This window comes from Chionomys nivalis, chromosome 23, assembly GCF_950005125.1.
Source record: "Chionomys nivalis chromosome 23, mChiNiv1.1, whole genome shotgun sequence".
In the NCBI taxonomy this organism is placed as follows: Eukaryota; Metazoa; Chordata; class Mammalia; order Rodentia; family Cricetidae; genus Chionomys; species Chionomys nivalis.
In genome coordinates this window covers 28,325,277-28,342,853 of record NC_080108.1, presented here as the reverse complement: position 1 = coordinate 28,342,853, position 17,577 = coordinate 28,325,277, and the positions used below count along the sequence as shown (strand labels likewise).

The following is a 17,577-nucleotide window of genomic DNA, read 5'->3' as shown; positions in this document are numbered from 1 at the left end:
GTGGTATGACCTTGTGAGCAGCTGAGAAGGCTACCTCTCTGCCCTTCAGTAATTACTGTGCCCCCTTCCTCTGTCCTCTTCCTGTGCACCCACACCCCCAGCCTCGGTGCCTGCTAGATGTACCTAGCCAGGGCATGCACCTTGCTTTGCAGATATTAGGTTCTATTGGGAGGAGCCACCCATGGTGGGTCAGCTTCACCCTCACACTATGCCAGCTTACCTGCCTCTACCAACCCTGAGATCCGCAAGTGTGGTTCTCAGATGAAGAGTCAATGCTCCATCAGAGCTGGGCCTCAAAGCCTAGATTTTTGCCTAGAAAGAAATTTTCATGTCCGTCCTCACCAGAACAGTGCTGTCGGGAACTGCTATGGCCTGCTGCCTGCACGCTCCTATCACAGGTGAAAGGAGAGAAACATAGGAAATCAGTGCCCCATCTGACTCACAAACAGGGGCTGAACACAGGTCACATTGTGAGGCACCTGGCCCCTAGACTCACCAGATCCCATCCTCAGCACCCTGGTACTTCAAGCCGGCTCTGCAGAGGAAGGCTAGCCACTACCTCAGAATCAGGCTGTAGCAGTTGTCCAGCTCCTGGTCAGCCAGTCTACAAAGGAGGGGCAGCACCCCTGTAGGACGATCGCAAGAGACGGCTGGCAATCACTAATGCTCTTGCTGCAGCAGACAACACCTAGCCTGCAGAAGGGGTCAGCTTCCCCAGCCTCAAGGCCGTATCTGTGAGAGGAGAGCTGAATGCTGCCAATCAGTTGCTCATTCCAAGCAGAAGAGTGTCTGGGGGAGCCTCGAGGTCCTGAACCTCCTACCTGGCCTGCCCTCAGTGACACAGAAGATTCTAATTAATTGGGGGATTGTTCCATGAAAATGCCAGCAGGACATAACCAAACAGTTTATCCAGAGCTGACTTCATGGAACAGACACAGCAGAATTGTCATTTTCACTGTGGGTCTCAGCTATTTAGTTTTTTTTTTTTTTTTTTAGAAAAGGAAAAGTGGGGACAGCGGCATGTCTTTTCTAACGACAGCTGCAAAGTGGCCAGGATTCCTGCTCCACACCCTCAAGGCTCACCAGAAGATGTCCTCTCTGGGATCACTAGCACACTGACCACATGCCTCCAGTTACTGGCAACTTACACCCAGCATGTTCTGGGAAATCCATTGTGTGTCTAGTCTGAAATTGGGCTTTCCTGCAAAATTCCCTTAGCCACAGGTATAACCCCTCAGTTCTGCCTGCAGCTGCTCAGAAGTTTGGGAACTCTGCTCAGGAAGCCATCTAGGAGACAAAGCCAGCCCATTCCCGGCCCAGCCCTGCCCACGGCTTCCAGAGAGCCCCTTCCTCCTTAGACCCTATTTCCTATGACCTTTGATATCCTGGCCTGGAGCAGGACCCCAAGGGAGCTGATCCAAGAGGACCCAACCCAGAAGGAAGGCAAGTACTACACTCTGTTATACTTGGGATTAGAAAGATCTTTCCCACTGTCACTTTAAAAGGGATTCCACGATCCAGGTCCACCTGGGTCTGCTGGTGCCAAGGCAGTTTTGATGACGGCAGGACAATTCCCAGAGCAGGAACCCTGTCCTGAGTCCAGACCCTTCTCCAGCAAGACTCTGGCTGTGGGCGGAGCTCAGTGGCATCCATATTCATTGGGAGGAGGGTGAGATGAGGGTGTGGGAGCACATGGAACTATCCAATGTTCTCACAAGCCACAAGCAGGGAGGTTTTACACATGGCAGACTACATGTATGGACACAGGCAAACAGCAAACTCTCCAGAGCCATGGGCACAGGACAGAAACACAAAGTATTCTGGGAAGAGAAGGTATGTGATTGTCCTTTCTGAATTTCTTATAGTTTCAAATGAACTGGTGGTTCAGGCAATCATAAAGAATACAACAACATTCTACACAGAGGCCGTGTGCATATACCTATACACACACACAGCTTCAGGACTGCCTGCTTCCACTAAACCAGCACCCCCAACCTGACAAGGGAGCAGTACTAATGTACACACACTGGTATACTTGCCTAGAGAGGTCAAAAGGACCACATGCCAGACATTTCATGATGGTGTTTTCTCTCCTTTTACTAAGGGTTACAAAACACATTTGAAATTTCCGTTTCTAGGGTCTCCTATAAAACAGCAACCACCACAGGCACCCTTCCCTTGTTACTGCTGGAGGTACAAGCAAGGAGGGAAATTTTCACTCTAGACACTTTCAGATATGGAAATGCCACATCAATGGTCTTCTCTAGGTGATGGAGGTCAGGAGGGAGGGAGCTGAACCCACAGAACAGACATTTCTATGTCTTTCCTCTCAATTCTCAGATCTCAGCACTGCTTTCCAAAGGGACAGAGTGTGTCTTATGGTTCATCTTCCCCTGCGTTCCTTCGCCATCCTGAACTGAAGGACCCTATAGCATTTCAGAAGCTAGGATCAACAGTCTCTCTCCGGGTATCCCACAGGGACACTGTACACTGATACTGTACTCAGATGTGGCTGACAGCCTAGGAAGGATGTGCTTCCCATTTCTGAGTTTCTGAGCTATCAAACAAAGACAGGACCTAGGTTTAATTATCCGATGAAAATATTCTTTATTTGAGGATGAGCTAAAGAAAAGGGATCTTGGCAATTTAGCAACTTACACTCACTCACAGGGAGGGAGGGATTCACACGCTCACTGGGAGGGAAGGAGGGAGAGAGGGAGGGAGAGAGGGAGGGAGGGAGGGAGGGAAGGAGGGAGGGAAGGAGGGAGGGAGGGACGCTACTGTGGAAAGTCACTCACAGATTCTTCCAAATTTACACAGTCTTATATGTAACATCCTAATCCCACTTGCAGATCTTAAGCAAGGTGAACCAGAAGAGATTCCACAGTAAGACCTGTGCAGACCTTACAAAAACAGCCATTTGCCACCATCAAAGCTGGAAACAATGACGTTCTACAGACAAACAAATTTTGGTGCATCCACAATGGAGTATTATTCGATGGTTAACAAAGAAGCCAATGACTTGCAACAAAATGAATACATTATGAATGCATTTTGCTAAGCTGAAGAAGGTAGGCTGCACTTCACTCCACTCTATTTATATTTCATTCTGCAAAACACAATCTATAGGCAGAAAACCTATCAGGGATGGAAGGGGGTTCGGGGACTGCTTAACTACCACAAAGGAACACACACGGTGGCTTCTACAGTGGTACTAGAATAGTAGAGACTACATTTGTCTGTTCTCATAGAACTTGGGGGAGGGGGACCTGAGTGGAGTCTAGATTTCCACCCAGCACTGTAGCAAAAAAAAAAGAACAACAACAAAAACCCCAGCACTTGGAACTGTACTCACAAACAAGGACCTTCAGTCTACACAAATAAACACTGACCAGGAAGTTGGGGAATCCCAGGCTGGAACTCACACTGAGTCACATGCCTTTGTGGGGGGTGGGGACAGCAGCTGACCTGAGTTACTGGGAACACAGTGCTGCCTGGAAACGCTGAAGAGTAGGCAAAAGGACCTTAACTGTGGTGGGCAAACCACCTCAACTAAGCGCTGTCCAACAATCACAGGTGCACTGTGAAGGGGGTAGACAGGGGAGGGCACTGCTTGGGGGCAGACGGTCAGCAAGGGGCAGCCCACAGCGAGTTCAGACCATGAGTTGGCCCCAAGTAAGACCTGGATGTGGACTCAAGCTAGGTCACTGTGCAAATGCAGGGACAGGATAAATGGCATACTTCACTGATGTATAAAAGACAAACTCTCTCTCCTCCCCTCCCCCAGCTCTACCCACTGAGTGGCATAGCAGCAGCCACAGCACAGTCACAAGGAACACACCCAGATTCTGGATTCTGATACCATTTTGCAAGGAGAGGAAACAGGGTCCTTTGGATTTGATCTGAGAGCTGGGACAGGAAAAGTACATGAGCCTGGGCATCATAAAAACGCCACAAAGTCAGGAAACACAAAATCTCCAAACCAAGGGCTATGTCAAAAGGACACAGGAACTGAAAGAGTCCCTTGGCCAGGGCTGGGACATCTGAGTAACAACATAAATAGCACTAAATTCACATGAACTGCATCCCCCATGGGCATGAAGTAGAGAGAAAGATCTTTCCTTTCTGTTGTATTTACCTCCAAAAGCCCCACACCCAATCCAGAGATCAGACGGCTACAGGCTGGGAGCAGCCTACAGGACACTTAGCTGACGTGGTTTCACTGTCTTTGTTTCTGTGTCAAAGTACCTGAGCAAAGCAACGGAAGGAAGTGTTTATTTTAGGCTCACAGTTCGACGGGATAACGCCCATCATGGCCGGCGCATGAGGCAGCTGGTCACACTGCATTCTCAGGCAGCAGAGAGAGACGAATGAAGGAGCTTGTCTGCTTTTTACACATCTGGGAACCCAGACAATCAGACTGTATCATTTATACTCAGGGTGGGGTTCCCCTCCTCACAACCAGAATGTGTCTCCTCGGCCATTCAAAAATCTAGTTGGGTTGACAACAGAAACTGAACACCTCAGCCAGTATCCTTCACCGTCCGTCTACTGTGAAAATCTGTCCGTCTGACCTGACACGGCTGCTGCACTCATGAACTAATAGCGGCTAAAGTTACCTGCACATGATCAAGCAGTCAGCATCCCAACATGGACTGGGGAGGAGCTCCTGAGGTCCCATCCCTTGCTGACAAGCTACTGGCATGTGACAGCTTCTCATGGGGAGAAGGGGACCGTCATTTTTCTTAGGGCTGTGGCCACTGATGAATGAAGTTGCCCATGCTCTGGTGGGTGAAAGGCTCCATACACATATGCAAGAGCGCAGCACTAACTGGACTCATTGAGTTCTTTTTAAAAGGAACGTAAGAGTGGGAGAGAAATATGGGGAAATTAGAGAAATGAGCTGGGGTAGATAATCAAGATACATACACACATCTGAAATTGTCAAAGAATAAAAATATTTATTTCCTTAAAATGCCCAAATTGGACACAATGATGGTGCATGCCTTTAATCCCAGCATCTAGGAGGCAGAGGCAGGTGGATCTTGATAAGTTCGAGGCCAGCCTACATAGCAAGTTCCAGACGGCTGGGGTTATACAGAGAGTCCATGTCTCCCAACAAACAATCAAAAACCAAAACCATGAAAAACAAGTAAAAATCTTAGGTGCCAGGAGTGACCAAGGGAAATATGACAACCATCGTCCAGTTACCGAGCTTCAGGTAATGCCCCTTGTCATTTGTGATCATGACAACAACGGCTGTGTGGATTTACCAGTGCATGACAAGCTAACAGTGCTGAAATGGTACAAATGGCTAAATCAGATTCAACAGACGAGAAAAGAAGTTCCCACGCTCCTCAACTATGTTGGAAGCAATCCACTGTGGTCACTTCTGTCAAGCCGACATGTCCCTTGTCATTTCCCCCTGGAAAGTAAGTGCATGGGACCCACCAGGCAACAGATACCTACTGGCCCAGCAACTGAAGGGCGGACCAGTTTAAGAGGCAATACCCGAGGAAGCCTGTTCCTTCCAGGCACCCTTAGACCTAATGGCTCTGCAACCTGCTTCTGACCAACCAACTCGGTACATTTCCTCGAGAAAATGAGGAGCATCTTCCCTCTCTTCGCTCCTGGGTTATGTTCCAACGCTACTAATATCATAGGAGTGGTGTCATCATATGCCATGGAGTGACGGTGGCCCAATCTGAATGCTAAAATTTACTCCAGAGGAAAGAGGGAACGAGCCAGGCCCTCTGGTAACCTCCTGTGACTGCTACGCCAAGCCCGGCTTGTCACAGGATCTGGAACCAAAGGAAACCTGGGACCTCAGGCCTGATAGAAGAGAACAATTCATGCAAGTCCTCTGACTACCAAACACTAGTTTGTTCGTCATTTCTTTTCTAGTTCTCAGCTCTCCTTACACCTCCCATGCCAGCGCTAAGTCCAAGCAGGAACTCAGGGTAAAGCTAGAATTAACTGCAGGCATCAACCACCTTCTGATTTCCACTGACATAAGTTAAGAGACAAAACAAAATATAAAAGGCAAGGGTAACACTTAGAAGCTGGACTCCAGACCACAGAGGCAGAGAAAGGGGGTTCTCCTTACTCTGCACAATGTACCCCACCTAGGGGCTCAGGAGCTTCTGGCAGGTACAGGAAGAAGAACATTATTAGAGGCAGGGCAAACACAGGGTGGCCTCCCATACCTGCTAGGGCAGAGACTACCTAATGGAAGGTTCTGGACAGGTACCCTTCTGGCTCAGAGTGGGGCAGCTTCCTCAACAGCAGCTCACAGTCTAGATAAGGCCACCCTAGCAGACCAATCCCAACTGGTTCTGAATCCCCAGGCAGGGCAGAGGACTGCTCCCTGAGAAGCCCTGAAGGAAATGACCTAACAGACCACCACCCTCAGAGCAGCAGCAACTGATACCAGAGGTGGCTGAAAAGGCAGCCCCTGGCCCTGTAGGCCAAAGGTCAGCTGATAGCAGGAAGAGACATATCAGAAGAAAGAGGTCAGGAGCGAGCAGCACACTTCCCAAGTTAACATTACAATCCTCTGAGACAAAGACACTGCAGGCACAGTCAAGGATGTACACCTAAAGCAAGAGACCCCAGGTAGAAAACTATGACATAAGAAGAAAATGGGTCACAAATGAAGACCCCAGCAATAGGGATTAGAAAGGAATGCTGAAGACACTAGAGAAACCAGCAAAGGGAACAAGTGGGTAAGGAAGGGAAAGATAGGAAAACATGAAAGCTAGCCCTACCGTTTCAGTCCTGACAACGGACCCCCCCCCCCACCAGCCTGGTCAGATGTCACATGGGAAGCAAAGCAGGGAAGCCTACAGTAGGCGTGCTCACAAATCTATACCTCTGAGCCCTAAGATAAATATAGCCCATATATGTAAATAAGATAAATATATTTAATATATAATATATTTAATACACATATTAAACATTAATATATAAAATTAAATATAATATATTTAATGTATAATATAGTATACATTATATAATGTATAATATATAATATATGGTATATAATATTATATAATATATTTAAATATATATGTAAATAAGATAAATGTAGCCCATAAATGTAGTTCCATAGAGAGCTGAAGAGAAGGTTCAGCGGTTAAGAGCATACACTGCCCTCAGAGAGGACCCGAGTTCAGCTGCCAGCACTCACTCTGGGCAGCTCATTTGCCTGTAACCCCAGCTCTAGTGTATCTGACGCCCCTGGCCTCTGCAGACACCTGCACCCATGTGTACACACAGACGCACTAATATACATAATTAAAAATATGGAAAGAGAGTGGAAGGATGATGCAAAGATAGTACTCATATGTGAAATTCTCAAAACATAAATTAAAAGATAATAAAATCTTTTTTGAAAAGGCATTTGGGCTGGAGAGATGGCTCAGTGTTAAGAGCCTTTTCAGAGGACCTGGATTCAGTTCCCAGCACCCACATGTGGCTCAGTTCCAGGAAATCAAACATCTTCTTCCAGCCTCCACAGGCACCAGGCACACATTCGGTGCACGAGTACACACATGCAGGCAAGCATCCATAGATCCAAAATAAAAATAAATCAATCTGAGAGAGGGAGAGAGGGAGGGAGGGCGGGACTTAGGAAGGGAGAGAGGGAGGGAGGGAGGCAGGGAGGGAAGAAGGGAAGAAGGGAGGGAGGGAGGGAAGGATGGAAGGAGGGAGGCAGGGAGGGAAACATTCCAGAGTGGAGCGGAGCATGACAGACATTTGAAAATGGTCAGCAAAAGGGCTCCAGCCTTAGCAATGTGGGTTTTCATAGATAGTCCCTTGAGAAAACTCTCAGTTTTGATCTGATCTGTGAAGATGGAGACATTTCCCACCCTGTGTCTAGTCCATGCCCTCTTCTGGAAACAGTGTGGGGCACGTATCACTAAGATGCAGAGCAAGCAAGCACCACCCTCCAGGAGCCACACTGTACAGGCATACCCAGCAGGAACACAGGCCCAGGATGGCATCTGGAAAACCAATGGCCTAGAAAAAACCATGCCAAAGAGTCATTCTAAGGGAGGAGAAAAGGGGCATGTGGGGCACGGGTCCCTGTCGCTTGCATTCGGTCACCTACCAAAGGAAAGTTGCCATGGGTGGGCAGCAGGGGAACAACATACTCGTCTGCCATCATGGTAAGACAACAAATAAAGCCTCCAAGGCAGACTCCTCCTGGAAGGCAAACTCTGAAGGAAATGGCCATGAAACCGGCAGTGCGGCCTTGAGGGAAGGAACAGTGAGGAGGTGCAAAAAGAGACTCCCCTTTTTTTAATAATAAAATGTGCACACATGCCGATTTTTTTTTTTAAATAATAGTTTTTTAATTCCCATTGCAAAATGGGATGGGTGTGACATTCTCAGCAACCCAGCTGTTCCTCAGAGAACGATCTTCTTTTCAGAAAGCCCTGGGAGGGGCGAGGGACCATGCTGAAGCAGCGGGCCTGTCCCTGATGCACGTGATGGCTTCCCAATACTCGTGGTTTCAGAAATACCGGAGCAGCGCAGCACTGCTGCCCTTTCTTACTTGCAGCTGGTCAGAACATGAACCTGAGAGTCAGGACATTTTTAAAAACTCCTTCTTTTCCAGTGTTAGGGCCCCATGTATGCAAACAAAGCACACATTCAAGCACGGGCTGCACCCCAACTTTACAGTTTTCCAGGGGGCTCCGACTTCAAAGTTAGGGGAGCAGGTTTTGGGTATCTTTCGGCGCCACATAGTACTATCTTGCATCAATATTAGACACATTGGACTTGCATGTAAAAATAGCTTGCGTTTAAACACTTAGGGTAAAGTGATGGGATGTCCCAGATTTCTTTCACAACAACTGGGAGGGCGGTGCCTGTGGGGTGTTCTTCAACGTGAGAGTTTAGCAATCCCAAGGAGCAGGCCCAACATACCGGCCACACTTCCTTCCTGCCGGGATGTTTCTCTCCCACAAGGCCTACTCCAGAGCTTTGGGTTGGGTCAGTTGCTCTACTGACCACCCCCTGGGTAGGTGCCATCCTGTAGCCTGAGACCTTAGACCATCTCTATCACTGCCCCTCCACTACAGTCTAGTTTGCTTTCCACGGCCCAGAAGGCAGAGCTGTACATGGTCTAATGCTGCACTTGGTAAACACAGACATGCTTGGGTCCTTTAGTCTGAGCCATCTTTTGGGCCTGACTGCAGTCAAGTGTAACATCTGACCCCAGACTATAACCTGGGTGCTGCAGACAGCAATTCTCAGGGGGTAAGGCAGGGTTGTGGTGGGGTACTGTTTTCCTGGCTTCAGCCTGGTTTTGATTTAAAAAGAGAGCGGAATGGAAACAGGCACCCCCTTGTACTCAAGGCCTGGGAGCACCTTGGTTTTACAGGGCCTGGGGCTCAGTGCAAGGCCCAGTGGGAGGGACTGGGGCCCTGAGCTTCTGCCTCCAGACAACCCCTTCTCAAAAGCCAGGCTGCAGGAGCTGCCTCCCACAGGCTGATAGCTCGCTGTGGGAACTGGCCACAACCCCTGCAGCCCCCCTTCCCAGCAGCTATTCTTGGTCTGTGTCTCCCTTTGGGGGGAGGATAAGGGTGGAAATGATCAGAAGCTAAAGTTAGCAAACTGCAAACAATCGAGGCCAGGAGTCCGAGGTCAGCTGAGGACAACAGATTGTTCTCTGCGGCCCTGAGGTGGTTTAGCAATAAAGGGAACTGAAAATGAAAACAGATCTGGAAGCAGCCCAAACCCTGCAGGGACCAGGCATGCTGAGGTCGGCCCCAGGTGGGCCAGGCCAGATGGCAGCAAAGGTCCAGGCAAAGGCCCCACCCACGGTACCCCACTTTGCAGGGAGATCTCCTATATCCCAACAGACACACTCCAGGGTGCCTAAAATGCTGGCTACAGCACCCTCCCGGCCCTGAGCTAGCGGAGACTTTCTTGTTGGGTGGCCAGCACCATAGCTGTGAAGCCCAAAGTAACTGCACCTTACAACCAGGGCAGCGAGTCCACGTTCTGACCTGCTGGCCATTTTCCTTTTAATACGACTCACTGAAACTGCCTTGGTGACAAAGGAACCAAGCCAAAGGGGAAGCTGAGGGGGTGCCAGGAGACTCACCACCAGCAAATGGTGGGGCAGCTTTGAGCCCAGTTCCCTGGCAGGAAACTGCCTCCCCGTCACCACCCGCTGCAGCACCCCCCCACTTGAAGGCCCACCCAGTGTCTGAGCAGGCCACAGGCTCAGGGGAGGTGCCAGTGGAGCCACAGCCCAGACCAGCCGTGTCGTGGCTGCAGACGGGTGGCGGGAAGGGCATTCTGGTTTTGTCCTGCGTGCTGGAAAGCGTCCCTTCCCGACAACAGCTCCTAGTGACTCCACAGGAGGGCCGACTGTTCGGTGTTTTAGGTTTCAATCTGGTGATACCTACCACTAGTGACCGAGAAATGATGTCCTTCTTGTTCTTTAGGAAATTTAGCTTGGCCGTGTGATACAGGAGTTTGAATACATTTTATTAAGTTTCTTTCAGTCTGTTTACAAATGTTGAAAGAATTCACCCAGAAGGCGTAAGAACTGTGGTCCACCAGAGCTGTGGTCCACCCCCAGAAGCCTCTAAAGCTTAAGTAGAGATTCCAGCCCCGAGGACAATGCCCCAGCTTGGGACAGAAGATGCCAGAGGCCCTCCCTGGTATGAGGAAGGCCCACAGGTGCACTCTTTTCCTAGAAATAGCTTCATTTCCATTTAAAAGAAGAAACAAACTCAAGAGGGGTTCTTCTCTGCAAGAAATAATGTCATGAGGGTACATAATGGGGGACAGAGTGATTCCACCTGCAGTGCCCTGGCCCAGAGTCAAACCAACACCAAGTGATGCTGCCTACAGGCACTAATCCAGTAGTTACTAAGGCCAGGTGGGGCAATACTTTCTTACTGTGGCTACTACTTCGGCACATCAAGCAGAAACCAGAATGTTAACAGCCTGCAGAGTACCCTGGCAGAACCCATTCCAAGGTATTTTATCAGTCCCTGGAGCTAATGGAGGCCCCCACTGCAAACAGATAAGAAGAGGGATGGAAAGTGTGGCCCACTGTGGGCTAGCCCAGGTCAGGCCTCTGCTGGGAAACACCCTCCCTGAACTGCAAGGTCTGAGTACCCAGTCTTTCAAGGCTGGATTGTAAAGCTTTCAGGGGTGGGAGGTGGGGCCACAGGGCACACTGTTTTCCTGGAAACAGCCTCACTTCCCTTTAAAAGGAGAGAGACTACAGTTCCTCGGTGAAGAGGGTGAGCCTGGGCCCCTCTTGACACAGCCTACTTAAACAGCGACTTCTGTTCACTGGAAAACCCTCTCGATATCTAACAAAAACATACTTCTCTCTTTGCCAAGGTATGGACCACAGGGGTCCTCATGCCTTCCTAAAAAAAAACGCTACTGACCCCAGGCTGAGAGGCACATTCCTTGGCCGGCTCCTAGGAATTCACACTGGAATTACTGAGGATAGCTGCCCCAGGAGAACACATCACTACAGCTGCCAGGCTTATCTGCTCCAGAGCTTGAGTGAGGAGGCAGAGGGATGGACACAAAAGCAGGCACTAAAGGCCAGCCTGGGGGTGTGTGATGTAAACATAAGGCTCTGAGTGTCACCTCTAGCAGAGCACACAGATCCAGGTCAGGCTGAAAGAAGTCACTTAGTGCCTACCAGGATCGAAGAGTGGCAGAGCGCTCGCCCTGTAGGCAAAGGCTCTGGGTTCAGCTCCTACCATCAAAGGCGACAGCAACATCAGCAGTGATGGACCATGGGGAAAGGATTCGTGCTCCATTCCTCCTCTAGTCTTTCCCCGACAGCTTCCGGTTTCCTAAATAATTTTTAATGAAAATGTTCAACTTTTGCCATCAGAAATATCAGTGGATGCAAGGCAGTCAAGTCAGTGTTTCAACAAGGCAACTTCTGTGCAGCAGGAGCAGCAGCAGCAGCAGGAGCAGCAGCACACACCTCGACCTGCCCAGAGCCTCAACTGTCAACTCAGGCTTTTCAGGCCTTGACGTAACTTGGAATCCTTCACCAGGTCCCGGGACGGTGGATTGTGGTGTTCTTGCTCTGGAGACAGAAGACTTCTACTTGGGTACCCAGGGCCTACCTTCTAGTGTCTTAAACTGTCAGCACCATGATCTCACAGGAGAGCCAAAAAAACTACTGGATCCCACAAGGACCCGGAGCAGTGGATGCTAGACCTGGGCTTTTCACTAACGCTGTGGGGGAGTCTCAGGGCTCAGTGGGCATGCTTCACCTGAGGCCCTTCTAGAGCGCAGACCCTAGACCTGAGCTGCCTGGTATCCCTTGAGGTCTACAGGCTGGACAGAGCCCGCGCAGGTCATAAGCTCTATCTAGACCCGGTCCAGAAAGCTGAACATAGACCACATTGTGCGCCACACAATTTTGTCTAAACACTAGGTGAAGTGGATCCCTGGTTCATGTCTTTACCATGAACCATGGTAAAGGCCACTGTGGGGAAACACGTAATTCCTCCTAAAAGCACCTGAGGGAGATGGAACCTCAGAAAAGCATCCTCAGGGAGAGACAGACGCCCCTCCTCCTCTGAGGTCCACAATGAGATCTATTCACAGAAGTTCACTTGCCTGGCAATAGACAGCTGCTCTCATTCTGCTCGAGCATAGAATATGGACCTGCTATATCTTGAGTGGGCATCTAGGGACCCTGTGATTAAGGGGGCCTGTTCTATTACTCTCCTACTTTCTCTAGGCCTCAAAGGCCTCAGGGATCTGTCCAGGATCCCAGGGTCACAGGTGTTTGATGCCCTCAGACCTCATTCGCTTCCCAGACGATTATGCTTCTATCATAAGTAGCTTTAAAGCAGACGCTGCATGTCTTAAGATGGCTGGAGGTCAGAGCACCTGTCCCTAGGGCACCCCAGGGTAAAGAGTGTATGCAGCAGCTTCGAGAATGCAATTTATTCAGTGATACATGGGCACCGCCCGCATTCTACCATCTAACTTCATGTAGAAGTCCAGGGAATATCAAATTAACCTGCTTTTTATGAATTCGTACCAAAGTCCACATTGGCAGGAGAGGCATTGGTAGCTGTGACCTGCCCCCTCCTAATAGGCCATGTATGCCCAGGAGAAACAGGCTTCAAGCAGCCCTAAGGACCTGGGTCACAGGCATAGAGGTACAGGCCTGGCCACACCACCTGCAGAGCCCCAGAGGCCCTTCTTACTGTAGCTATCAGGATGTTTCCTCTTTAGTGCTGTGGGGTCCAGAGGAGACATCACCCACACACTTAAGTAGCAGATACTCTAGGACTGTGAGGGGTGATAGAGCAGAGGCCAGAACCTGGCTGAGGCCCAGGGCCAGCAGAGCATGAGACACTCTCCAGTTTCCCAGTGCCCAGTGCTGACCTACAGGACATAGACTTCCACGTGGGTGGAGGTGACTGTGGGTCCATCTGGTGTTCCAGGAGAAAAAAAAAAAAAATCAACAGATCAGGCAGGCAATGTATTACAAATCCAGTTTCAGCTTCCTCTCCCTAAATGCGTGGCAGGCAGTAGCATTTTCCAAGGGGTCTGGTATCCCCCAAGATGAAGCTATCTGTGGTCCTGTAGAGACAGGGTGCAGAAAGACGTCCCATGAAAAAGAGCAACAGACCTGCAGAAGACCAGGAATCTAACTGCACCCCATGGTACGTGCTATCTGAGTCCACAAACTGCACACACTGTAGTCTAAACATCTAGCTCCAAAACTCTTGCTGGAATCTTCACATGGAATCATAAGACATCTCTGACATCAGACAGATGATTAGGGCACAAATTAGTATTTATGGATGGGTTAGGGAGCTTAGACAGAGAGTGTGCTTCAGGAAACCCTCAGACACTGATCCTGACCTTAGCCTTCTAGTCTCTAGACTATGACAAATTCCTTCTGTTTTCAAGACTTCTGGTTCACGGTATATGACTGCAGCCCCAAATGATGAGGACATCAGCCCTTCAGAAACAGTACTTGCTAAAAGTAACCCTGGCACAACTGAGGCTCCTGGATATAAGGCTGAAGGTCAGAGATGTAGACTGCAGTGGTTTGGATAAGGATGGTTCCCACAGCTCATGTATTTGTATGCTGACACATCAGGAAGAAGCACAATTTGAAAAGGATTGGGAGGTGTGGCCTTTCAGAAGGAAGTGTGTTACTGGAGGTGGGTTCTGAGCTTTTAGAAGGCCACGTCAGGCCCAGAGTCTGTCTCTGTTTATGGATCAGGAAGTAGAACTCTCGGCTACTTCTCCAGGACTATGTCTACAGGCTTGTGGGCATGCTCCTCACCAAGAGATCATGAACTAACCTCTGAAACTGCGAGAAGACTCCAGTTAAATGCTTCCTTTAAAAAGAGTTGCTTTGGTCATGGTGTCTCTTCACAGCAATAGCACAGTGACCAAGACACAGACTGAGTCCCAGACTCCTAAAGCATGCAGTTCTCTGTGGCCAGAGCAGGCAGCTTGCAAAGGCTCCCTGGGCCATTTATGTCTAAGGCTTCAGTGAGAACAAAGTCAAGCAGCTACCTCTCTGGGGAGCACCTTCGGGTGCTGTGAATTTCTTCTTTGAGCATTTCTGTATCAGCAAAGTGGTCTGCAGCAATGCATTATTTTCTGTAGGAGCATGTGTACTCACGTGTATCCACACGTGTGCTTGCTATGCATGCTGCTACTCCTGTCCAGAACATGCAAATGAGCTGCCAGCACTCCCCTGTGTTCTGCTGTCAAGCCAGTGTACAATCAGGTAAAGAGGGTGTCACAAGGCACCTGCTGCCGCCATGTGCTTCTGCTGGGAACTTTTTTTTTCTCTTAACTTTATCCTTTCCAGGTTATTCTGGCAAAAGAAGTAGGTGGCCATTCCAGCTTCAGGCTGACTTGAAGGGAGAAGCAGGGATCGCCCTTCCCTGACTCCTTCTCCACCAGCGAGAAAGCTCTGAGCTGAGTCTTGTTCCCAGCTTTCAGACACGCAGCAGCAGGTGAGGGGGGCCAAGTCCAGGCTGGAGTACCCAGGGCACTATTGAGAAGCATGCTTTTGCCGCCTGCGTTGGGGTCTGATGCTCTCCTTGGGGGCTGGTAGCCAGAAGCATACATATTCCTACTAAAACTGTATTGTAACATGGAGGGAATCCCATTCCACAGCACCCATGCTGCACAGGGTCTCAGACGCCAGGAGGGAGCACAGAGAGACTGGGTCCTTCAAGATACCCCAGGGCCCAATGATCACAATCGCCTGAGCCACTGCTTCCCTTGGCCTCCCTGGTCATATGCCTGAACCACCTCAGCCTTTCACGCTGGTGGGAGTCTCCTGGGGAGCTCTTTCCTTTCTCAGTAGGATCATTTAACCCACACACCAGTGTGTACAGCCAGTCTCCTGAGGGACCCTGTAGACTTACCACCCTCTCCACACTGTCACCCCCAACTCAAAACACCAAGGCAGCTCCTCTGACCCTGAACCCTCAGGCTACCTCTGGGGCTGAACCTTGCTTCTAACTCTAGCAAGACTGTCTTCCCTCATTCCCTACCAGAAGATGATGATGACAGCAATTCCCATAGAGCACTAGTCCAGTGGGTCTCACAAAAGAAGTGGGTGGCCCTGGTATACCCAGGTAGTTCCCAGCGTGCATAGAGAAGCCTTTTTCTCATAAGGCTAGTTCTGCTGACAGAGCTCTCTGGGGACACTTGCTGATCCCTAGAGTGTCCAACTATATCACATGACCCTCGAGTTTCTCAAGGCTTTCTATCCTCCCACCTGCTGAGCTTGCTGTCTAAGGCCCAGGGATAGGAACCAAGGTACCACCCAGGCCTGCCTGGTGGCCCAGCCTGTCCCTGATGCAGCCTCCCCACTCCCTGGGGCCTACATAGTTCTACATGCACCTCCAAAGACACGTTCTAAGCTGCTGGCGCACAGAGATGGAGTGAAAGTAACCACCAGGATGCCCGCTGAGATGTACTGGTCATACAACACAGAACCCTATATATGGCCCCAGAGTACCCAGGACCGTTTATGTCAAGGTCAGATAGCATATTCATTTCTCCATCCTCAAGAAGGTGATAGCCTTGAAAGGGCCTGTGCCATAGCAAGCTTGCACCAAGAGTGCCCTGAACGTAGCACAGAGGCCAGAATCACAGATAGGCGGCAGAAGGCTTTGAAAGGTGAGAGCAACAGAGATGAACAGGAGAGAATGGAAAGCTGTGGCCTGGGGCTTCCCAGTGCACTGGAAGCCAGGGTCTAAGCAGAATCTTTAGGGATGGGAAAGGAGCCAAGTTAAGTCCAGGATGGGCAAGAATAAGGTGTCCATTACAGAGAGTAACCTTCTGGACTTGTTCCGCCACCCCTTGGTTTTTCGAGACAGGGTTTCTTTATAGCTTTGGAGCTTATCCTGCAACTAGCTCTTGTAGTAGACCAGGCTGACCTTGAACTCACAGAGATCCACCTGCCTCTGCCTCCAGGGTGATGGGATTAAAGGTGTGTGCCACCACCATCCAACTACCTTCTGGACTCTTGGAGACCGGACTGGACAGGAAAGCCTGTTTATTTCAGAGTGAGCTTTGCTGATCAGCATGGAGGGACATCCCAGTGTCTGTAGAACCATCCTGGGGTCTGGCTAGTATTGAGCACGCAGGCCCACAGGAGGTGCTCTGCTGAACCCCCACTCTCCTCCGTTAGAGTACAGAACAGGGTAGACATGTCCAACCAGCAGATGCTCAGTATACCCACAAAGCACCTGCTGGTGGGCAGGAGTACCACTGGAGTCCTCTCTTATGCATTATCCTTTGCTTTCTGTGTAGCCTGGGGAAAATAGGGTGTCATGTGACTGAGAGTGTATGGAGCTCACACGCCATGGCAGGTGCACCTGGAGCAAAAGCTACACTGTAGTGCAGGCAGTCCTGTGACAGAGTGAGCGCAGTAGGCACAGCATAGAGCACAGCACTACCAGATGAAGCCTACCCACTTGGGGACATCAGAACCCAGAGGAAAGGAAAGGGCCACACTGTGGGGCCAGGAGGCCCCAGAGCAGCTCACATCCTTATTTTCTCCACTATGTCCACACCACACACTTACTGAAGGACTTTCAGTCTCAGGATATGAACTGGTGACACACCTCCCTTGCCCGCCTCCATCTGCTGCTTGCCTCCAGGCACACCACAGTCATTGGGCCTAGACCTGCCTCACCCCAACACTCCAACTAGGCATGTCCCTCCAGGAGGAGGGAGGCCCTAGGAGGCTGACAAAGAAGGCTGGGGCAGAAACACAAGCTTCCCAAAACTACAAGATCTCAGGGACTCCAGTCCTCAAGAGACAGGGGAACCAGACAAGCCAGGACTCTCACATTTGAGAAATAAGGAGAGGAACCCTATGTCACCTGTCCAGCACTTCCCACAACACATGGACAAAGTGAGGTTTGGCGCCCCTTCTCTCTGACCTTCACCCTTGACCCTGCCCCATCATCTCTCTCCCCAAACCCAGGGCTTCTTCCAGGCTGCAGGCAGGCCAAACTCAGAAGGAACAGGAGCTGGCAAGCTCCTGCCTCATGTCTCCACAGCTCA

The 17,577-nt window shown here is 50.0% G+C and overlaps 1 protein-coding gene across 1 annotated transcript in view; it reads right to left on the bottom strand.

Annotated features, from left to right (window-relative positions):
* The window catches only part of Klf13 (KLF transcription factor 13), a 48,929-nt gene that overhangs the window by 13,425 nt on the left and 17,927 nt on the right, over positions 1 to 17,577 (bottom strand). The gene's annotated exons all lie outside the window — the stretch shown is intronic.